Consider the following 26077-nt stretch of genomic DNA (forward strand, 5'->3'; position numbering starts at 1 on the left):
AGGTGAGAGCTGCCCTCTCCAAAGCAGACAACACAGCATCAATGGGACCGGACGGTGTCCCTGCCTGCATCTTACATGAGCTTTATGAAGAACTTAACCCTCACATAAAGTCACTGTTCAATATCAGACTTACTACAGGATATGTACCCAAGGAATGGTGTAGAGCAACAGTGGTCCCGCTCCACAAAGGTGGTGCCACAATGGACCCCGGACACTATCGCCCTATAAGCCTAACTAGCCTGGTCTGCAAAGCTATGGAGCGTATCATCATGGAACTCATAAACAAAGACATCGGGAACCTACAGACACTGGATCCTACCCAATTCGGCTTTGCTGAGGGCAGATCTTGCCTCTTGAACCTGGTCAACTTCTTTAAACAGTTACCAGGTCCATAGATGTAGGGAAGGTAGTCCACACAGCCTACCTGGACCTTGCAAAACCCTTTGACACAATACCCCACTCGGGCATCATAAATAAGCTCACCAGCTTAGATACCAACACATATGTCACAAGATGGATTGCAAACTGGATCAGGGATAGCACCCACATGGTCAGAATTGCAGGTGCCATGTCTTACTCTACACCAGTTACAAGTGGCATCCCACAAGGCTCAGTCCTGGGACCTCTCTTGTTCAGTATATATTTCTCTGATGTACAGGCTAACACAGGATGACTATGGCTGACCAAGTTCGCAGATGACTGCAAACTGGGTGCCATAATCGACTCTCCAACTGGCACAAGCATCCTCCAAAAGGGTCTCACAGAGATGGATAACTGGTGCCAGAGCCATGGCCTACAGCTAAATGCCATTAAATTCATAGTCATCCCCTTTGAGAATAACAAAGTGCCCACACATTACCAAATAGGTGGTAATCCATTAAGTACGGAAGAATTTATTAGGGATTTGGGGACCTGAGTAGATAGTAATCTCGCCTTTGACAATCACGTTGCCAAAGTGGTTAGACAGACCTTCTATATAGCCCACCTTATCCCAAAAGGTTTCACATCTAGATCAAGAGAGTCATTGTGCCCCTATACTCATCAGGCCCATGATTGGATACAATGCCCCATTCGGGATGTACCTTACCCGACACCTGCAGCAACTGTAATGGCCACAAAAGCACCTCACCAATTGGATCTGGGGACTCACACAGATGGCCTGTGCAGTTCAGCTAAAGTAACTCCAGCTCTTCTCAGTTTCTTACCGTCTACTCGGATGCGATCTGTGCCTGACGTTTAAAGCCATGTCCAACCCAGAATTAATGGACATGCTCCACCTCAGGATATCCGAATCCCTTAGAGCTACATGCTCCAGGGACTTAAACCTCAGCAAAGTAATTAACAGGACATGCTGGTGGGACAGATTCATATCCCAGAGGCTCCCCTCACTCTGGAATGAAATCCCAGTCCCGCTTAGGCAGAGTTCCTCACTGCCCCTCTACAGGAGAAATCTTGACGAGTGGATGGGTGATCGTATGTTTACCCCTTGGATCTCTTCTGGGTCCCTGCTAGACAGAGGCACAATAAACTAACCGTAAAAGGGCTATCTTGTGTTACCTACTATTCACAGGCACAGTCTACTAATCTAACAGGGTTGCGAAAGCCAAACACACTCTGGCTAGGCTTATAAATGCCCTAGGGCAGATAGCGTAGTATCAACCTATGAGCCTATGATAATATTTGGAGTGCACATTGTTTATTGATGATACTGATTGCAGGTTTTTTATCTTCTTTGCTTTCCCACTTTCTATGAACAACCTAAGTATCTGTAGTACATATTTGATTATGACAGGGTTCCAATATATTATATATGTGTCTGTTCTCACATAACTGTGTGCACAAGGCGGATTGGTGAATAGTGAGAGGTTCCTGAGTTAACACATGCAACTGCCAGATATATGTGGCCCACTGCTGTACTCAGACATGGCCTAGGTGTGTGAGCATGCCCAGTTTGACCTTTCAGTGTTTTGTTGCCTGACATTTGTCTAATTTTTCAAGTGTGTGAGCATGCCCAGTGTGACCTTTTAGTATGTTGCTGTCTGAAGTCCACTACATTTGTTAATGTGTGTGAACATGCCCAATATTAACATTTATACTATATGTGTTTTGAAAATCAGGTTCTATTTTTACTGCAGGGCTCACCTTTGTGACATAACTAGACAGGGATTATGCTGTGCCTGCAGGGTTTCCATGAGATACTTTGCATAGATTTATCAACATTTCTTCATACAGGCTGACCAGTGAAATACTGTCATTGTTTAGTGGTTCAGTACTATGACTATAATGCACAGTATCCTGGGTTTGAGGCTTGTTACTGCTTTATATTTTCATACTGGGCAGACCAGACTGCTTAAAGACCAGTAGAGCAAATATGAGCATGTTTACCTGCTTATGCCCAACTTTGACCAAGCTTGCCCAACATTGCTCAGCATTAACCAACATTGCTGAACGTTGCCCAATATAGCTCAACAGTGACCAAAGTTGTGCTAGTTAGTGTGTGCAATTTTGTTTACATACACTAAATAGTGGTAGAAGCTGTTTACCACTGCTTTATATTGCTTAACACATGGCAATCATGCCTCAGGTGGTGCTGCAGGGCTGCCTATGCTGGATGCACATACTATGCTCCCTATACATGTTTGAAAACAGGTAGTGTCAAGTTAGGCATCCCTTTTACTATATGTGCGAGTCAGAGAGAGGTATCATTTCCAGGGTTCCTACTGAGCAGTGTATGGGCTATGCGTTGCCTCTTTGCCAAGGCCAAAGCATACTGGGCATGTCTCCTTCTGCCTACTGGGGCAGGCTCAGGTTGTTCCTCCTCCGAGTCACACTGTGCCTGTGATGGCCTTGGCAATGGTGGGGGGTTGTTTGGACCAGGCCTATGCTGCTCCTGCTGCAGCTGTTTTCACAGGATCATGTTATGTAGCATAGCACATACCATGACAATTTGGGTACATGTAGTTGGTGAGTACTGCAAGGCTCCACCAGATGTGTCCAGGCACCGGAACCGTGACTTGAGCAGCCCAAACTCACGCTCGATTACATTTCGTGTTTGTACGTGTGCCTCATTATGGCATTCCTGTTCAGGTGTGTGTGCGTTTCTGATGGGTATCATCAGCCACAGTTCCAGTGCATAGCCAGCATCCCCCACTAGGTGACCATGAGGGATGTCCCCATTGGCAAATGTCTGGTGCAGCTGTGTTAGATGCCAGATATGTGAATCATGGTAGCTTTGAGGGCAGCCAGCACACACATTCAGTATTATGCCCTGGGCATCTGATTATGACCTGGCAGTTGATGGAGGGGAAGCCCTTGCAGTTAAAGTAGACCCTACCCCACTCACCAGCTGGTGCGTGCAGTCTATTGCACCCACTACCTCAGGGTATTCCGCTATTTGCTGGAAGAGACGCATATTGCTGGCCAATAGCTCATGGGAATTGGGGAAATATACATGATCACCGACATGTGCTGACATGGCATCCAGGAACTGGTGCAGTACCCCGGATGCTGATGCCTGTGATATCCCCATCATATCACCAGTTAGTCTCTGGAAGGTACCTGTTGCTAATATTCTTAGGCCAACACATACCTTGGTTTCCACTGAGATGGGTTCCCCTCTGTTGGTTCTGTGTGTGAGGCATGGCCTGCACAGCTCAACAGTTTGCTGCATGAGGTCTCTGTCCACTCTATAGCACTCCACTATCTCCAGCTCATGTAGCCCCTGATCAGTTACCCTGGGCCTGTACACTCTTCTCCATCTCCTCACTGTGGGTTGTCCAGCAGCATTCGCATTGTCACCACCCTCAGCATGTTGCATATGTTGCCTTATAACAGTGATGGCGGCCCCTAACATTTTTTGTCTCAGTAAAGCTTTTTAAGTTTTCACTTCTCTTAGTTTACTGCAGTGTTGCAGTGTCTCTGAGGAAAACATGGTGGAAAGTTGTTTGCAGAGTTTTAAGTGCTGGGCTGGGCTGGGCTAGTGTACTGCCTGTGTAATTGCCTGATTCTGATTGTTTTCACCTGCTAGCTCTGCTAGTACTCCCTGGTTAACTTCCTACTATTTGTTGTGCTTCCTTTTCCCTTTCTGTTTCCTCAGGGGGGCAGCAGCGTGCACACAAGCACAAACACGTTCACACCAGCTCACACGCACGCACACATGCTTACACGGACTAAAACTTGCTTATTCTTGCTAAACTACACACATTTCAACAACCTTAGACATGCATGTGCACACAGATATACAGGTGCACACCCATGTGCAAACATGTTGCAAGCACTTCAACAAGAAACTTTAGTGTTATCCACGGCATACACCTTCAATTTCTTACCTTTAGCTAGGGTACCTGTTGACACACCTCTTCCAGTGATGAGTAACTGACAGCAAACACATGCCACTCTGCTCCAATGAGCTTCACTTCTTTCATACATACCCCCCTCATGATGTCCCCTATCTTCTACTCTGGTACTCCCCTTATCCTACTCCTACACTCCACTGACTGTGCTCATTTGCTATGTAAACTTGGGATTCACTATCCTTACCCTCATTTGCATAGGATTGCCTACTAATGCTTGGTTACATTTCTTAGACTGCGTTTCCCCCCTTAGCAACCTCTACTCCGTAGCCATGTTGTCTTCAGCCTGCCATTCCCTTGCATTGTAAATTAAGAATTACAATAAAATCCATATTTGTGGATTTTAATTATTGGTTTTCTGGTTTTTAGAGCGCAGCACGTTTGCACGGCACTGCGCTATGCTTAAACTTCGGAGATCGGGATAAATAAAATGATTTTCTTTTTATTTTGCAATGGGGAACATTGCCAATGGCTGTATTTTTGGCCATTGGCATGCTTCCTCAACTGGATGCATCCTTTTTTTGGAGCTGTCACTGCTCCATTTTGCTATTTGCAGAACGGTACTCAGTTGTCAACGGAGTACATTTCTGCAAATAACACTACTCTTACTCGGACAGGTTCGGGTTTCCTGGATCGCAAATTTACCTAATTTGCATAGCTTTCACCAGCAATTGAGGTAATTTGCATATCCTGGCCCTGTCCGTGTAAGAGCCATTTTAGGAGCTCTCTTGCACTCCCCTACCAGCTGTTCCTGGATCGCTCGGTGGACATGTTGGCTGCATGTAATCTTACTCTACTCTTAGACTCCGTGCAAGCCTTCGTGAATCCAGCCCAATGTGTATGAAGCTACATCTGGCATTATTGACTGAATTTAATACTCAATAATTTACCACAACATCTAAAACTTTAAGTGGGATATGGCAAATTTACAAGGCATAATCAGGGGCATTCTGCAAAATCAGGATGGATAAGAAGTATGTACAAAAGCAAAAAAATAAATAAATAAAAATAAAAATAAAGAATGAATTAAAAAAAAAAATAAAGATCACTTGCCTACATTAAATCTTTTAGATGGTTTCAGTAGAAAGAAGGGTAGTCTTTACAAAAGAGTTATATTCTGACTTGGCATTGTTAACAGCTAAACAAAAAGGTATTAAATTTAAATTAAGTAAAATCCATAAGACTTGTTTCTTTTACTGCATATGTTCTTAAGACGCACCACAAGTGAACCTGCAAGTTTTTTTTCCAACTCAAATTAACAGGTAGCTTTTGTGCCAAAGCATTTCTTCTTAAGATTAGCTAGTTCTGTGCATTGGAAAACAATAACAAAATATGCTATTTATTTTTATTTTTTATTTATCATTTGTTTACTGGGAATGTGCCAATTTTCAGTGGAGGCCCAGGTAGAAATGCTCCAGATACATGTCTTTGTAACATGGGAGGAAATCGGAGCACCCAGAGAAAACCCACATGAACATAGGGAGGACATGCAGATTCCACACAGAAGGTACCCCAGCTGAGAATCAAACCGCAAAGAATCTTGCTGTGAAGTGACAACATTAACCGCTGCACCACTGCACCATCCAGCTTTACATCAGTTTGGTAAGCAAGGATATCATGGAATATATGAGTCAAATCTGTCAGTATATTTCCATCCAATATCAGTCTGTAAAAGGTGAAGTAGTGAAATTTTCATAATGCTTTCATTCAGCTACTTTCAGTATCCATGTTATACAATTCAGGGTTGTGGGGAGCAAGACCTTATCCCTGCAGTCAAGAGATGTAAAGCAGGTAATAATCCTGGACAGGATACTGCTGTATCATAAGGAACATGTACACATATCTACCAAAGATGTGCACATATAATAACACCACACACTCGCGTGTGTGCACACGCGCACACACACACACACACACACACACACACACACACACACACACACACACACACACACACACACATGCAGCATTCACACAGAGGGGCTCTTTGAACTTTGCCTTTTCAACTACCTGTAGGCCTTTGAGATATGAAAGGATACTGCAGATACTTGGGAAAACCTATAAAGACACTGGAAGAATGTACTTACAAACCAGCCTTATACCATTCATTCGTTTCCTACTTCACAAAGAGGTAAAGGTAGGGTATCTGAAAATACAATGTAATTTTATCTTTATCAATACAGTCCCATACTAATACCTACTTTAACTGTAGAGTAACCACACACAAAGTTAGCTCGGTAGTGGGACTCAACTCAAAATCTGGATTGCTAAAAAGACCAATGCATTTTTGAGCCAATTCATTTGTTCTGGAGTTTCTAATATTAGTTATAAGTGTTTGTGTGACAGAAAGAGATATGGGGCTTTGTTCACTTTTGAATTAAGTGAACTTAATTGCATCACATGAAAATAAATGTTTTACATTTTTTTGTCAGTCCTGATTTCTGGTCTACTGATTTAGATTCAGTAAGAAACCCATCTGCAGGACAGAAGCTAGAGTTATCTATAGAGCATCATCAGAATCTGTGAATGTCACTAGGGTACATTCTCAGAGGCTTGTCCTGATTCTCCTCCTGTACATCAGTGAAAATATTAAGGCAATAAATAGCAAAATATCACTATATGCACATGACAAGAAAATGGAGGTAAAAGTTGGGTGAACAATGGACTGAGAATCAACTACATACTACTGATGCTTGTTGAGAAGAGTGGTAATGTGAAACCTCATAAGAAGAATACATTTTAATAGAAGCATTTAAAGTAAATCATACAATGTAATTCTTTAAGGGAAAAGGGAAAGAGACTGACTTCAATGACAAACAAGAAGAAAATGGTCTTGCTCATCAGAATGAGTTGGCACAGAGTATGCCACTTCAAGAAATTAATCTAATTAACAATAAAGCTATCAGTTGCTCAGACCCAGGAGTAGCTGAGATATGCCCACCTGCTCCACAAGGCGTTTTGGCTTCAGTCTGGAAAACCCTTCTTATATATTCTCTCTTCTGTGGTAAATTCTAATATGCAAATCCTTGATATTTTATAGTTGAAAGTAAAGCAGTTTTATTTTGATGTTAGGAATAGCACAACATACACAGCTTTACTGTATCTGTTTTAGTTTCTCCTGGTAAATACCTGACACTGGGATCTATCCATTACCAAATGCATTATTCATCCTCTCTGGCAGTGATAGCTAGCTTTTGACCCTCAAAGACTAATGCAACACAGGGAAAGGCTTTTCATAGGTTCATAGGTCAGTACTAGGCTAACTGCCCTTGCAAGCCATTTTAAGCCTAGCCAATTATCTCCTGTGAGATTCAAACCCTGTACCTTGTGGTTGTAAGTCAAACACCTTAACCATTAGGCCATCCTCCCAATCCCCTTTTCTTTGTATGTGATCTTTCCACTAGTCCCCTCTCACTTGATTTCCAATCTACAATTATGTCAGCATGGGAAGTGCTTGCATGCCCTGATGTGGTTGTCTTTCTGCAACATTGGCTGTCTTTGGCAAGTTCCCTGATGTCTAGTAGAGAACTATCAGACAATGCAAAAAATGCAGCCTCTTCCTCAAGCCAAAAAGAAATAATGGCTGCCCAATAACATCCACTGGCCATCCACAGCACCTTCTGTCTTCCAGGCTGATAATTGACCCTTGTTCATGAGTATCCTTGACAGAAGCTATCGATTTGTGCCACTGGCTAAGTGGTGCTTACATGGCTTGTAGAAGTACACACATTTGGCCATTTTCTATATTATGCAGCCATAAGTCTGATAGTCATCAGCTGTTTTTGCTCTCCATGAACCTTTGGACTTGCAATGTAATGGTTAATGTCTCCTGTGCTGCTTATGTGATTAAATGCATGTTCACTTTGCATATGTGAAACTGTAGTCATATCGCATTCTGCCCTTACCTTCATAATCACCCAGATGTACATTAGCTGTTCAGGCCAATATTTTACTATTGAAGAGTTGCTTTTGAAACAAAAGGTTGTAGTTTTATTTTCATAAACATTTTACAGCCATTTCTGATCCAATGTATTTATTTTGTGGCCAGAATAAAGCAACAGTTTAGCTTTAGATCCTCTTTCAGTGCCTTTCAAGCCCAAATTTCTGAATACACTTACTCTGTCCCCTTTACTCCTTTTTCTTTCACAAACTTTAGAGAAATGTTTCAACAAACCACCGTTTAAGCATTTTTTAACTGTTGGCCAAAACTTTCAGATACACAGCTAAAACGCCTCAAACAGCATTGCATCTGTTCAACTGGATGTCTGTTTATTTTAACAATGCCATCATGAAAAATATTTTTACTGTCATGTGGTTGCTACCTTATCTCACATGATGCTGGGCACCAACAGATGATTTCTGTTTCTTTTTAACATATTTTTGTTCATTTGAATTTTATACTCTGGAATTACCTTCATTTAAACACTTATAAAATCTAAGGCTCTACATGCATTCACAGCTTTCCCAAGTATTACCTTAGACTGATAAATGTTTTCTCATTTTATTATTCTTTGTGCCATAGCCAATTCTATCTTTCAGAAAAGAATCTTGCAGATCCTTATACTCTTTAACTTTCTGCCTCAGGTCTGTCATATTGACCTTCATTGTTACTATGACCATATAACAATAATGCCAAATAACATGGAAAAGACAAAAAAGATTTATTATTCCTACCCTTGGTTTCTAGTGAAGACTAAATGGTGGGTATTTGGCATATTCTTGTTAAGGCCACACTATTGGTTAAATCTGTCTTTAATGATAAGTTAGGTCAGACTACTACTCCATATTAAAATTAAATGTATTAAATGCCTTTGCAGTATAATTTGGTGCAATTTGAAGAAATGTAGCAACTTTTACATCTTTCCTTTTTTACTGGTATTTCATGTGTGGCACTCAAGGAATCAGATTTCTGCAGCCACTATTTCCACGTTACCCTGTTAATCAAGGCTGTTGGTGAACTATGTAGAAGAATGGATACCACAATAAAAAATTCACTGCAGGCAAAAAGGAAATAGTAGCTAAAGTTCCTCTTTTGCAAAGTTCAAAAATTTGCTACTAAATTTGAAAGGTAACTGGTTAAGTCATCTGAGAACTTAGTTCCATGTGGTGCAAATTGGTTTATTATTTTCTTTTTTAGTGGCTTTATACTTTTTTTTCTGCTTCTTTGACATGTTGAGCATTTTTTACTTCATTTTGCATTTTTCCACTTGCTTCATTGAAGGATTTGTCATTTATGTTTCTGAATTTTTGCTGGCAATCTAGTGGTAGCCATTCTTTTGGATGTACCATGTTTTAATTTTGGTTTAGCCTATTGGTGGTAGTGTCAGTGTGTGTTTTTTCTGAGTGGAGTACTTTCTCAGCTCCCTTCTACTTTTCAGTAGAATTCAAACACAAGACTGTTTATCAATATTAATATGGTACAATCTAAAATCTGTGTTCTTTCTGAGCTTATATCACAGAATGTAACAAAGACACATAGGATCCAATCTGAATATACTTGTATCATTTACTATCAATCACTGAAAAAGGACAAATCATGTAACTCCCAACATACCTTATGGGTACTTACCACTTAAAGTGGTTATCACTACTTTACATATTATATGTATGGTATATTCAAGAGTGGGGTATAAGACCCCTGCTCCAAGTCTTCCTTTTCTCTCTAGGTAGTAAATTTTTAGCTGTACAGGAGTGGAGGGCTATTTGTTGTACATCATTGGAAAGTCACTTATGTGGATCCACCCAAATATTCAGGTACTTGTAAGTATTAACTACTGCAGTACATCTCATGTATGGTTCTATGACAGCCCTATACGTTTGATCATGCTGACTCATTTTGAGGTACCAAATAATATGGACCTTCATTGCTATTATCACCATATAACAATGCTGACAAACAACTTGGAGAAGACAAAAGTTTTAGTATTCCTACCAGTAAGGGCTTTCAAACATACAACTTCTTCAGAGTGGTACAACAAGTAAGATGCACCAGTTAATGAGACATGCCCCGGAATTCATGAAGCTTGTGCCAGGCACAGGCGTAGCATAGGTGGTCTAATGCCAAATATGGCCATTGAGCGATTCAGGTACGATCTGATTCCACGTGCACTACCAGCGTATGCCAGAGCTGCACAGCTCTCGCCGCATGTATGCTAATCACCCCATGCGCAGTAGTGCAGCATGCAAATGAAGGTACATAGCGATTCATGAAGTGGTGCAGGCATAGCGTAAGCATACAGAAATGTAAACCAAAAAAACAGTTTACATTTTTTCAAACAGAACATCGGAGCCATGAAAGTGGACTAAACGTACATATTACAAAGTTAACATATGCCAATGGCTAAATATATAGCCAATGGCATAAAAAAACACGCACAACACAATAAAAATTACATTTAATGTCATGGCCACACTAATGCAAAATACAACCTCAGGGCATCTGTACGCAAATGGGAACACAAGGAAAATATATATAGATGTCATAAAATTGCAATGTAACACAAATCATGATTTCAGCATAATAGTCAATGGTATGCATGCTACACCACAACCAAGGCGCAAGGGTTGCTAAGGGTCTGTGACAGTGTTCGGCGTGGTAACTATGAATTAGTAGTCAATGCCAACAATGCCATGCAAATGAGGCAAGTAATACTGAATCGCAAATGCCTTTCCGGTGTAAGGCTGTACCACACGGCATAGCAGTATAACACCGAGGAATGGCTTGGCGGTATACATGACATCAGCAGAGGGGTGTGCCACCGTAGCTGTAAGCACATTGGGGCATTGCTAATCCGGGTTGCCTGTTGCTAAGCAGAGCCGCAGGATAGGGATGTGGATGTAGCCATAGCTTTGCTTAGCTGAGAGCACATAAGGTGACCGAAAGCACATGTGTACGCGGATGACAACGTGCTCGAAACCCGGTAAATGGCTGCGCATGGCGCACACCACAGCTGAAATAGGAAGGTTATGGGAAGACAATAAGGAAATGCTGCAGTAGGGTAATTGGAGTACAACTGAGTAATTAACACCTATTAACTCACAGTGGGTCATTGATGGTAGCTAACAAGGCTGCTAGCAGCAACCTGCAGAACAGGAATGGGGAGGTGCCAGATTGCAAAGAAAAGAGATCTGTCACAGCAGAGCAAAGCAAACCTGCAGTAGATCAGCTATAGAACACATTTTGCAACACAATCCTGGGTTGGGAAAGTACAAAACAAGAAAGCAGGCTGCTGGATGCATGCCTGACAATGGGAGGGGAATCAGTTTGAAATTTGAAGGCAAGGGCGAGAGGTGATCCATGGCAGCCAAATGTAATTCAACACCAAAGGCACCACAATAGCAGTACCTGCTGTAAAACACATACGTAAGATACCCTGCAGCTCAGATTGTACATACACACCCTATGACATCATCAGCTTCCAAAGCACAATAGTATAATGTGTGAAGACACCTCACACACACTGGTGTATTCCCAAACACTGCACCATCGGTGTAAACAGATGGGGAACTTTTACAATGTACATGTTGGGAGCTGCCATAGCTGTGATTTATCAGCATGTGTTGGAGACTGAAGCTGGTGTGGAGGATGATGCTGACAACCACCTCAGGCACCGGAGGAGGAGAAGAGTGTTCAGACCAAGGGTAACCTACCAGGGGCTAGATGATCTGGAGATAGTAGAGCGTTACAGGGTGGACAAGGCCATCATACAGCAAATCGTTGAGCTGTGCCAGCCACGCCTCAGAGCCAGAAACAACAGAGGGGAACCCATCCCAGTGGACATGAAGGTATGTGTAAGCTTGAGAATACTAGCCACAGGTACCTTTCAAAGGCCAACTGGAGATATCATGGGGATCTCACAGGCATCAGCTTCCAGGGTACTCCACCAGTTCCTGGATGCCATGTTACCACATGCCAATAAGCATATATACTTCCCCCGAACTCAGGAGGAGTTGACAAGCAATATGCGCCTCTTCCACCATGTGGCAGACTACCCGGAGGTACTGGGTGGAATAGACTACACTCACATACATACAAGTCACCACCCGGTGAGCATGGTAGGTGCTACATAAACCGCAAGGGATACCACTACATCAACTGCCAGGTCATGTGCAATGCCCAGGGCATTATCATGGATGTGTGTGCTGGCAGCCCTGGAAGCTACCACTATTCCCACATCTGGCATGCCTCACAGCTGTACCAGGTATTTGTCAGGGGGGAAATCCCATATGGCCACCTTGTGGGGGATGCTGGCTATGCACTGGAGCCGTGGATGATGACTCCCATCAGAAATGCACACACACCCATGCAAGAACGCCATAATGAGGCACATGCACAAACCAGAATCATCATAGAGTGTGTGTTTGGGATGCTGAAATCACGGTTCCATTGCTTGGACATATCTCTTGGAGCCTTGCAGTACTCTCCAGGCACGTGTGCCCACATCATCATAGTATGTGCCATGCTACATAATATGATCCTGCAGAAACAGCTGCAGCAGGGACATATTGGTAAAGGCCTTCATAGCCCACCGCAGTTGCCAAGGGCACCACAGACACAGAGGGATTCAGACCATGAACACACTGTGCCAGCCCCAGTAGGCAGATGGAGGCGTGCCCAGTATGCCCATGCCTTGGCAAGGAGGGAACGTATAGCACATACACTGACAGTGTAGGCCCCTATGGACTGACACACTTCTCCACCTGCACACACAGTAAAAAGGATGACACACACATGACCACCTGTAAATTGTCATGTATAGGTGGCCTACTGTGTGCATCCTACATAGGCAGCCCTCAACTATTGCACACACAACTGCTATTGGCACAAGGTAAGTCAATGCCTGAACAGTAAATTAAGTTAACAGCATGTGTTGATACTGTATGTATAGGTTCCTAGGTACATCGGTAGGTACATGTCTAATTGTCAGAGGCCATTCATAAGCCCAGCCAAAATGTGTCTGCTGTCGCCACCCCATTGATTAACTAACTGTCCCTCTGTGGAGCAGAGCCAATTGCAGGATCCCTGGGGTGTAACCACTGTTCCCCACCCACTCTGCAAGGATTCCCTGGTGTGTTAATGAGGGGCTATATATAATGTAATCAGGGATGTAGTTCCAAAGCATGGGGAGTACCCATGACAGGTATCTGTCACCCCAGCATTCCCCAGTTATGGTTGTGGCAAGGTGTAGCACATTACAGTGTGTGGCTCACTGTGACATGGATTCCCATAGCTGGAGAACATCCATTAAGCCTCACTTGCACATACCATTAATAAGTATCATCCATATGTAAACTAACTGAGTTACACATTTGTTTGCAGTATGGAGGAACAGCCATAGTACAGTCTGCATACTAAACACCATAGCACTTGTACATATCCCAGATGCCTCAGTGGTAAAGCCACTGACTGTCTCGTGCATGGTCCCAGTTCCACGACCTGCAAGGGCTGTTACATAATTCTGATGTCCCTAATAATGGATGTTGGATGCAGGTCATTAGAGCACGTTTAAGCACATGTTAGCGGGTTTTTGCACCGGTACGTGCCGGTAAGCATCGTGACTACACGGATATGCTCAACACATTCTAACCTTTGCTGAATATCGTGCAGATCACAGGCAAAGCTGCCCAGAACCACTGAAATGTGCGTTATTTACCCTTGTACTAATAGTGCCTGCTCTGAGAGGTAAAACAACCACTGCCAGGAGTATAACATGCAACCATGTACACAATCTTCACAATAACCTACCACTAAGCTACCTGAGATGTACCAGTGGCAGGTGTGTATTGTGAGAGGTTAAAACACAAAAGGGCTGAGTTTGGGAAATAGTATACACCGCCATGTACCCAACGAAAGGTGTATTCTCTCTCTCTCTGTCTCTCTCTCTATATATATATATATATATATATATATATATATATATATATATATATATATATAAAATATAGAGAGAAAGGGTGATAGAGGGATATATGTTGATATATATGGATATACATATATATGCAAATATATATATATAGGTTAACAACATCTACAACCATGGAGGTACATATATATATAGGATTCTACCAAATACCGAATGCTTTACATACCGACGCGCGTAATCACACGGCTTAAAGACCGAAAGACCATAGTACCGGAACACCAGAACCGCGAGTACTATTATCATGATGTTAAGGGACATTTAGTTAGTGCTTCTGGTGCTGCGGTTCAGGTAGGTACTGTGTTTAAGTGTGTTTCTGATTGCTGTAGTGTGTGTAAGTGTGTGTTCTGAGTGTGGTGTGTGTTTCCGGGGGACTATAATGTGTGTGTGTGGGTTTGCTTCGTGCGTCTGTTTCTGCTATCTTGGAGGTAGATTATTAAAGTAGGTGTGGTGTGGGGGGGGTGCAGCCACCCACATGGAGTGTGTATGGGGGCATGGCCACCTGGCCATATGTAGTGTAGGATGGTTTGTTTGGATGTGATGGGTAGCAGTGTGTCTGTGTGTGCATGTGTGTGTTCTGTGTTTGTGTTAGTTCTGGGAGTTTGACTGTAGCGAGTTTGAGTGTTCGGTATTGTGGGGTTTGGGTGTCTGGGAATGGTAATGTGGTCGTTGGAAATATGTGTGTTCCTGAATCCATGGGTATGTTGTATACAGCGTTGAAGTCTTCAAATATGTGCATAACATGGACCATAGCAACCACACATTCCGCCACGGCCGAACGTTATGAACAAATGATATGGAGAGTATATATGTCTATACACTATTACAAATATGTGCTATGGACATGAGCCAAAGATAGGGTTACAACCTGTCCCACCTTGTGAGGGGCAGTCCCTCTATGTGCGGTAGTGTCCTGACCAAAATGAGTACAAATACTAATGTCCTACAATCTCAAGACATTTGGCATGTTCCATATTTAATGTAATTGTTGCATAAAATAGTCATCTGTATTTAAAATACCTACATGTAACAAGAAACAGGATAAGCAAGTAAACCGCTACAAGAATATAAGCCTTTATATAGGCATATATGTAAAGCTCTATACTTTGTACTGACCGTGGGTATGTGTTGGGCTCTAAAATCTGATGTGTGTGCTGCAAATGTCCCACTATGGCCATTTGAAAAGGTGGCAACCCAAGCCAATGAGGTTCAGTCACCAACACAACTCCAATGAGTGCAAATATCTATGACAGAAATACACGAGACAGTTTTCTTGTAGCAACATTTCATTACATACCGATGTATTTCCGAAGGGATTGAAGGACCAACATCACCTGCATGCTATACAGGAACCAATTAACAATGGCTTATTGAATAAGCCAGCAAGTACCATAGTATTAGTCTACTAAAGGATAGGTCTTCAAATAGGGAAGGAGCCCTCACACACATATCAAATATGTATAAATGCAGTTCCTACACACCTGCATCTGCTAAGTACACCCACCTACATCTCTCCCACACCCAAAACAATTGCAATACAGACTGTAATAACATCAGAAACATCCACTCACTCTATGACATCTGCAGAAGCCTTAACATACCTTATCAGAGACACACTATAATGGCCCTATGTGAAATCATTGCTGTTGTACAATGGAACAGACACCGATGTTACAGGGTTTGGTTGCAATAATCCCGTATCAGACAGCTGATATAACAGCTAGACTCACATGTAGAACTACATCCTCTAGCCATTATACACAATCCACGGGGGCCATGAAGTTAATATATCTCTGTGTGTCTCCATATAGCTGTTGCAATTCATCACAAACAACACATCTAGGCCATCTTCCTCGAAGGTAGGGCAAAGGGACAATGCCCAAGTGGAGTATTCAATTATACCCCACTGTTGCCATGTCATTGGCTAATGGAGTAGCTGCACAGCTGAAGTGCATGTAATCATCTACTCCGGAACACCAATTGGTGACAGGATACCACATGTTACTGATATCTAAGTATAAAAGGATGGCTTGTCATACATTCAAACCATATGTACATACCAGAAAAACGTTATAACAGAAAACGAATAGGACTTATATTACCATCAACTCGGGATACTAATAAGGTATGTAGAACACTCAGTATGTTAGTGTATGTAGTACCTGTTCTGTATTAATTAAAGTGTACTCAATGTATATAGTGGGAAAAGGTATTATGTAGTGATGTATTGTTGAGCATAGTAACGCTCATAAAAATTGTGTGTACTGCTGTGGGCCACAAGCTAAACATCTCATACACCACAAGGGATGCTATATAAGGACTTTAAGCAGAACAATTCCACTCCAGTCGCTGTCAGTGGCAGGGTTTGTCCAACAAGTACGTGCCATAACAGGGGATAGTATATGTTGATATACTGTAACAGTAGGCATATGTATGGGCGCATAACTGAGAATAACATGTCTAAGGTGATCCTACTGTGCAATTATGATTTGCATTGTGGGATATTGTGGCAAAAATGTGAAATGTACAATATTGTAGGTAGATATGTCTAACATTTTACATAGCATTACTGTTATGTTATGCAAACATCAGGTATGTCTATTGGCATGTACAATACACAATAACAGGATACATATGACTTGTAGTCACCAGACAGTGTATCAGCATGATAATTAATTGAAATGGAAGAGCTAGTCAATTATCCATGCACAAAGGGCACCCAAAGAGGCAGAAGGTAATAATAAAACACGAGCCTGTAGGTGTAAGCAGCAGCAGGTTTAATCACATAAACGCCACACAATACAAAGCGTTTTCATCCACCAGACTTCCTCAGATGTAAAATGAAAGAATGAAGGCTGTGCCTGCTTATATACCCCTCCCAATCTAATTAGTAGTTAAAACAATTGTTTAATTGACACCAATTAAATCCTGTAACTAAAATATTCATGACAACCTACCAACTTTCCACAAATACAGATGAAAGTGGATAAAAACATGCACATTTTTTAAAAGAACTTTAAAATAAGTATATAAATACTAAAACCATCACAATGTGTTGGACAGATAAATAAACTTGAATCAAAAACCAACAAAAAGAATTTGCAAGTTTTGCAGCTCTCATTTTTAAAATAGGGGCAATGGATATGTATTCATTCAGCCCTGGGAATCTATTGGCTTCCAATAACAACTGCCAAAATATTTCTTTCACCTCTATCCTATTTTCCCATGGCCCCCCCTCACATCACATTGCACCTTCTCTACAACAAAGAAGCCCCATTTTGCTTGGGGACATGTCAGTGTATGTTTAAACAGGCATTTTTAATATCTTCGACTCTAATAGCATATAAATGCTCATAAATCCTCCTTTTGAGTTTACGAGTAGTTTTTCCAATGTAAAATGCACCACAGGTTTTACATAGGGCCAAATAAATCAAGCCTTCACTATTACAGTTGGAAAAACTACTACTCTGAATCTGATGGTCTCTTGACAGGATGTATACAGAATCTTGTCTAAGTATATATGGGCATTGCGCACATGTCCCACATTTGTAGGTTCCCAATTTCTTACATGAAACAATAGAGCCATTATACTCCAGCAAATCCTTGAGGTTCCTGCCTTTTTTATATGTAAATCCTATGGTGTTGGTAAACAAAACATCCAACTCTGAATAACACCTAAACCTGCTCCAGTGTTGAGTAATAATGTTTTTAACCCTAGAGGTATTCTGATTATAAAACATCACATAGTTACCCCCAAGGTTTCTTGATTTCATCCCTGGTAACGTCAACCCTGGTTGTTGTGTGGTACTCTGCACATTTATTGATACTATCACACTGGTATCTCCTGTTCCCAAAATAGGGGCAAACCTATCCTTTCTCCCATTCTTTACTTCCTCCAAAACCTCATCAATTAAATAGTTAGGATACTTCCTAGATATAAACATTTCTTTGACTCTCTGACTTTCGTCTTCGAAGTCCGAGTCCAAAGAGGTCATCCTACAACTACAGACAAATTGTCCCTTGATAATACTTCTCTTCTGTTTAAACGGATGGGAACTAGTGAAATATAGGTATGAGTTAGAAAAGGTTTCCTTTCTATATACATTAGATGTAAACTGCTGCCCTAGGGCGTCTTTTTTAATAGTGACGTCCAGAAAGTTCATATAGCCATGTGTAATATGGGAAGTAAATTTCAAAAAATTAGTGGTATGGTTTAGATAGTCTATGAATTCTGTTAACTTTTCCATTCTACCTTTCCAAAATATGCAAATATCATCCAAGTAACGTTTGTAATATAACCAATATTGTGCATATTCAGACTGAAACACAAACTTCTCTTCCCAGACCATGAGCACAATGTTGGCATAAGTAGGGGCACAACTTGCCCCCATGGCCACTCCCTGGATCTGTTTAAACAACTCACCCTCAAAAAATATAAAGTTGTGTTTCAATACCAAATCCATCAACTCTGTATAAACCAGAAAAGTATTGTGGTCAAGTTTTCCATGTTGGTGAATGGCATCCTGGAACCATTCTGACCCTGTAGAATGTGGAATCACATTAAATAAATCCTGAATATCAAGGGTTACAAATATTAAGGAATCTGAATACATGTTACTATTAATGCTTCTCAAAAATTCCCAGGAGTCCTTAAGTATACCATTGGCCCTAACCCAAATATCTTTTAATTTTATATCAACAAATTTGGCCAATGGATGGGTTTTAGAGCCATTGGCTGCCACAATGGGTCTCAGGGGTGGATCCTCCACACTTTTATGTACCTTGGGTATCCCGAAAATAGCAGGGATATGGGGTCTGTCCACACTGAGATACTTAAAAGTGTCCAGGTTTATAAAATTATCCTTCAGCATGTCCTGTAAAACCAAATCAATCTTACGGTATGCTAAGTTAATCTCATTCTTGGATACCCTAACATACCTGTTGGTATCATTAAGCATATCCATCATCTTAATGGAATACAAAATACTGTCCATGAAGACCACCCCTCCACCTTTATCGGGTTGCATCACCCTCAGGTATCTATTTTCTTGAATGGATTTGAGAAGTACCTTTTCTTCTCTAGTCATGTTAAATTTACCATGCCATCCACCCCTATAAACATTCCTGATTTCTTCTTCGACCTCCCTTTCAAAAATTTTTAGCTGGGGGTGTATAGGGGGATTATAGGTACTAGGTCTTCTAATACCACTATTAGTACCACCATCCTGTTGCCCCTGAAACATAATATCTAAATTCTTTTTCCGTAAAAAAATCCTCAAGTCTATTAAGCTGTCCACTAAATTACCCCTTGTGGAGGGGATGAATTTAAAACCTTTTGAAAATAAAAGAAAATGTTACCTGTCAATCTCCTCATTACTGTAATTGTAAATTTTAAAGTCATGTAGGGTGTGACATGGTCCATCCACAGTAATATTCCCTGTACTCCATTGGTCCAACGTGTTGGCTAGTCCCCCTTCCTGGCTACCACTCTTATTTATCTCGTGCCGTTTGGCAGACCCCTGTAAAAATACCGCACAGGGGATTTGTGCCTTAACCTATCTGATCTCCTAAGTTCAGGGAATTCAGTATTGTTTGAATCCTGATGTTCTCCCATCCCTGAATCACTGTACATCACTCTATGATCCATAGAGTCCCAGGCATTGTGTCCCCCTGATGGAAAAGAAGAGGAATAAGTACTGTGTTGTGGTCCAGATTTATCAAAAAAAATATTTTTTCAACCAAATTTGTCATTCTTAGGGTACAGGTATGCTTTTTTCTGTCTATAATCCCTCAAATCCCTATCTATTTTGCCACACTTCCTTTTAAAAATAACATGACATTTTTCTTCCACCTGTTGCTTAATAATAAAATATTTTCTCTTCTCATTTTCAACAGAAAACATAAGATCATTGGTCACTACTTCATTAATGTATTCTATCTCCTGATATACTTGCCCCATAATCCTTTCATTTTCTTTAATCAGGGCTTTCATGACTTCAAAACCACTACGGTCAAAAATACTCAACAATTCTTCGTGAAAGGGGGAGCCTTCCACTACATTGTTCGGAAACTTATAAAAACGCAATCCTTTGGGAACTATACCCCTTTTAATACAGTCATGCAAGTAACAATTGTCAATACACAGAGTTTTATGTTTGTAAATTAAATCAGTGAGTTTTTTAATATTGGCTCTATAAGACACTTCACTGTCTTTCTCAACATCCCGGTCATTAAATATAAAGTTATTATCAGTACCTTGGTGACTGGAAAAAGACTTGTAACTAACAAGCCATGAAGCCAAAGAGGAAGAGTCCGTCCACTCGTGCACTCCATTGTCACCATTAGCCGTACTATCAGTCATTTCCACAGGAGCATGTCCCTGAACACCACATTCCCTTAAAAGGGAGGACTGTCCATTCGGACCTTGGTTCTGGGAATTCAATGCCAAATGATTGTAACAAAATTTAGTTGCAGCTCCCTTCTGTAATGCAGCCTCACCTCTAGTGCCCTTCGACGGCAAACTGGAAGAAGTTGCAGTTACTTCCTCTACAGGCACATCAGCCTGTCTGCGATCCATATCGGCTTCCTGATTGCATGCAGGAGTGGAAATGCAATCCTTCCTGTGGGTAGGCCTCATAGGGTTGATATCAAAAGAATTGTCTTTCCCTCGCTGAGAGTTACCAGTCATAAGCGAAATCAATTGGGTAAGCTGCCCCTCCACACGAGACAGGCGCGAATCCAGGTCAGTACCTTGAACTGCTTCCCCATCCTGGAAGCTAGCCTCTGCCTCAGATACCTCCATGTAACAAGTAATCCAAAAACTCCAAGGAAAGGGTGCCACAGAACCAGGAACCAATAAAACCACAACAGGCACCCAAAGAGGCAGAAGGTAATAATAAAACATGAGCCTGTAGGTGTAAGCAGCAGCAGGTTTAATCACATAAACGCCACACAATACAAAGCGTTTTTGTCCACCAGACTTCCTCAGATGTAAAATGAAAGAATGAAGGCTGTGCCTGCTTATATACCCCTCCCAATCTAATTAGTAGTTAAAACAATTGTTTAATTGACACCAATTAAATCCTGTAACTAAAATATTCATGACAACCTACCAACTTTCCACAAATACAGATGAAAGTGGATAAAAACATGCACATTTTTTAAAAGAACTTTAAAATAAGTATATAAATACTAAAACCATCACAATGTGTTGGACAGATAAATAAACTTGAATATAAAACCAACAAAAAGAACTTGCAAAACATTATATATACTTATTTTATAGTTTTGCAGCTCTCATTTTTAAAATAGGGGCAATGGATATGTATTCATTCAGCCCTGGGAATCTATTGGCTTCCAATAACAGCTGCTAAAATATTTCTCTCACCTCTATCCTATTTTCCCACGGGCCCCCCCTCACATCACATTGCACCTTCTCTACAACAAAGAAGCCCCATTTTGCTTGGGGACATGTCAGTGTATGTTTAAACAAGGCATTTTTAATATCTTCGACTCTAATAGCATATAAATGCTCATAAATCCTCCTTTTGAGTTTACGAGTAGTTTTTCCAATGTAAAATGCACCACAGGTTTTACATAGGGCCAAATAAATCAAGCCTTCACTATTACAGTTGGAAAAACTACTGCTTAGAATCTGATGGCCTCTTGACAGGATGTATACAGAATCCTGTCTAAGTATATATGGGCATTGCGCACATGCCCCACATTTGTAGGTTCCCAATTTCTTACATGAAACAAAAGAACTATTATACTCCAGCAAATCCTTGAGGTTCCTGCCTTTTTTATATGTAAATCCTAGGGTGTTGGTAAACAAAACATCCAACTCTGAATAACACCTAAATCTGCTCCAGTGTTGAGTAATAATGTTTTTAAGCCTAGAGGTATTCTGATTATAAAACGTCACATAGTTACCCCCAAGGTTTCTTGATTTCATCCCTGGTAACGTCACCCCTGGTTGTAGTGTGGTACTCTGCACATTTATTGATACTATCACACTGGTATCTCCTGTTCCCAAAATAGGGGCAAACCTATCCTTTCTCCCATTCTTTACTTCCTCCAAAACCTCATCAATTAAATAGTTAGGATACTTCCTAGATATAAACATTTCTTTGACTCTCTGACTTTTGTCTTTGAAGTCCGAGTCCAAAGAGGTCATCCTACAACTACAATCAAATTGTCCCTTGATAATACTTCTCCTCTGTTTAAATGGATGGGAACTAGTGAAATATAGGTATGAGTTAGAAAAGGTTTCCTTTCTATATACATTAGATGTAAACTGCTGCCCTAGGATGTCTTTTTTAATAGTGACATCCAGAAAGTTCATATAGTCATGTGTAATATGGGAAGTAAATTTCAAAAAATTAGTGGTATGGTTTAGATAGTCTATGAATTCTGTTAACTTTTCCATACTACCTTTCCAAAATATGCAAATATCATCCAAGTAACATTTGTAATATACCCAATATTGAGCATATTCAGACTGGAACACAAACTTCTCTTCCCAAACCATGAGCACAATGTTGGCATAAGTAGGGGTGCAACTTGCCCCCATGGCCACTCCCTGGATTTGTTTAAACAGTTCAGCCTCAAAAAATATAAAGTTGTGTTTCAATACCAAATCCATCAACTCTGTATAAACCAGAAAAGTATTGTGGTCAAGTTTTCCATGTTGGTGAATGGCATCCTGGAACCATTCTGACCCTGTAGAATGTGGAATCACATTAAATAAATCCTGAATATCAAGGGTTACAAATATTAAGGAATCTGAATACATGTTACTATTAATGCTTCTCAAAAATTCCCAGGAGTCCTTAAGTATACTATTGGCCCTAACCCAAATATCTTTTAATTTTACATCCAAAAATTTGGCCAATGGATGGGTTTTAGAGCCATTGGCTGCCACAATGGGTCTCAGGGGTGGATCCTCCACACTTTTGTGTACCTTGGGTATCCCGAAAATAGCAGCTCGTGTTTTATTATTACCTTCTGCCTCTTTGGGTGCCTTTTGTGGTTTTATTGGTTCCTGGTTCTGTGGCCCCCTTTCCTTGGAGTTTTTGGAATCCATGCACAAAGGACATGTAATAGCTTCATAGGTTCATAGTTAGGTACTATGCTGTCTGGCCAAGGCCATTCGTAAGCCTAACTACAGTGTTTTTACTTGCGGCACCTCCCTAGGTTAGTGTCTTTTGCCTGTGAACAGCAGAACCATTTGTTTCCTTCACCTCTGTACAGCAGAGCCACTGCAGTGATCCCTGGTGTACATGTCTGTCTCCCATCCACCCATCGAGATATCTCTTGAAGAGTGCTAGTGAGGGTCCCTGCCTGATGTACATAGGAATAATGTTCCAAAGCATGATGAGTGTACGAGTCAGGAATGTATCCCTCCAGCACGTCCCAGTCATCGTTGAGTTTAGGTACATATCCCAGAGCATGTGGCTCTCAGTGGCTTTTGCTTATATGGAGCATATCCATCAATATTGTTTTGGACATGGGCCTTGTATGTTCAGCAGAGATCACCTCTGAGTATGCAGTATGCAAACGAGTACAGTTAGGGTTTCTGTACTTGGGCTGCATACGTCATCCTTCAGAGGTCAGTATTCCTCCTGGTGTGGTAATGTTGTGGTATTTAAAGCCGTTGCTTTTGTCTCGTAAGGTACATCCCAAATGAGGTGTTGTACCCTTTAATGTGCTTCATAAGTTATGAGTAGAGAGGCACAATGGCTGCCTTTGTTCTGGCTACAAACCCATTAGAGATTAGGGTGGCCACGTAGAAGGATATCCACACCACCTTGGCAATATGGTTATCAGAGGAGTGAATGCTATCTACTTGGGTTCTAAGATCCCTTATTACATCTTATGTATGTAGGGGACTACCATCTATGTGATAGTCCATGGCTTTTTGGTGTAATCCAAAGGGGATGTCTATGCACCTTTTGGCATGCAGCTTGAGGCCATGTTATTGGCACCAGGTATCCGTCCCAGTGACACCCTTATGGAGGGTGTCTGTATCAGCTGGGGAATCAATCATGGCACCTAGTTTGCAGTCGTCTGCAAACCTATTCAGGGTAAGTCCTCCTGTGCTAGCCTGTACCTCAGAGAAGCATATACCGAACATGAAGGGCCCTATGACCGAGGGCTGGGGGATGCCAATTGTAACTGATTTACAGTAGGAACTAGGGTATGCTACCTTCACTGTGTGGGTTCTGTCCATGAGCCACTTTGCATAACATCTCATGACGTAGGGGTTAATGTGCAGGTGGATGTGTATGTTTACAATACCAGAATGGGGAATGGTGTTGAAAGCCTTTGAGAGGTCAGGGTAGGCTGTGTGGACCTCCTTACCCTCATCTGCTGCCTTGGTTACTGTCTCAAAGGACTCCACCAGGTTTAGGAGGCATGGTCTGGCCCTAACAAATCCAAACTGGGTGGGATCAAAGGTTTGGAGGCCACCAATGTCTCTGTCAGTGAGATCCATGATGATGTGCTCCATAGCCTTGCAGAACAGTCTAGTCAGGCATATAGGACAATAGTATCCCTGGTCCATTGTGGTGCCACCTTTGTGGAGTGTGATAACTGTTGCTGTGCACCATTCAGGTGCCACAATGCCAGATGCAAGGCTATTAGTGAATATGGTGCCCAAGTGGGGAGCCATTTCATTCTGAAATTCGTGGAAATCGCAGCCTGGGATGTTGTACGGTCACATGGATGCTGTGATCCTGGCTTTACAGAGTGCAGCTTTGAACTGCGTAGTTGTGATCGCATGGACTCTGCATCCTTCCTGTATAGATATGGGCCCTTTAGGGTGTGAGAGGGGTGTAAAGTTAGCACTGAACCTATCTACCAGGATGTTGCCAATATCAGTCGGTTCTGTAATGTTCATGCTTTACTGTTGTATGTCAGAGCAGATGTGGGTATCGCCATTGAGAGTAGTGACATACCTCTAGAAAGCTTTGTGGTAGTCCTTGGAATTAGTTGTGGTTATGTTTAAGTAGCTAGCTTTGGAGGATGTGATAAGGGATCTCAGATTCTTACTGAGGCTGACCAGGGAGCTCCTCCACTCATGGGATTGTACTCTACTTTGCAACAGTCTCGTCCTTCTGTTGTACATTATGTCCATGGCAGTGGACCACCAGAGTGATGTCTGTTTTCTGGTGGGTACCGTCATGGTTCTGTTTGGGATAGCATGATCCATGCAGTCGTGTAAGTGCTAATTAAGTGCAGTTGTGTATGATTCAACGGTTGTAACTGTATTGTCCATCTGCACAGGTGTCATGACGTTTACTACCACTGTCATAAGAAGCCTGAAGTTGGCTTTGTAGAAATACTGTACTGTGTTTTCTGTAAAGAGTGTGGTGCCAGGATGTGGATAACAAGGGTGATTAGTGTACATTCGGATCTGACCAACGAGGAGATAACCCCAGGTGTGGAACACCAGTCACACATGTTGGTAATGACCAGGTCTAGGATATTGTTGGCCCTGGTGGTTGTGTGGATAGGTTGATCCAGGCGATTGGAGGTTATGAATCTCAGAAAGCTTTGGCCTAATGTGTTGGTACATGAGTAGGTATCCCAGTTAATGGTGGGGTAGTGTCAGTCACACATCAGTAGTGTCTGTTTGAACCCTACTTTCCAGTACACCAAGAAGTGAGGACCATTAACCGTGGGGTATGGTGTGGGATCTGTAGCAAGCTACAATTTGTATAGCAGTTATGGCCAGAGTTAGTTGCACTTGGATTACCTCTGATGCATTGTGCTAAGCAACCAGCCTGGAGGTGTGGATATCCT

Source organism: Protopterus annectens, chromosome 12.part0 (assembly GCF_019279795.1).
Source record: "Protopterus annectens isolate FY-2018-M chromosome 12.part0, PAN1.0, whole genome shotgun sequence".
In the NCBI taxonomy this organism is placed as follows: domain Eukaryota; kingdom Metazoa; phylum Chordata; order Ceratodontiformes; family Protopteridae; genus Protopterus; species Protopterus annectens.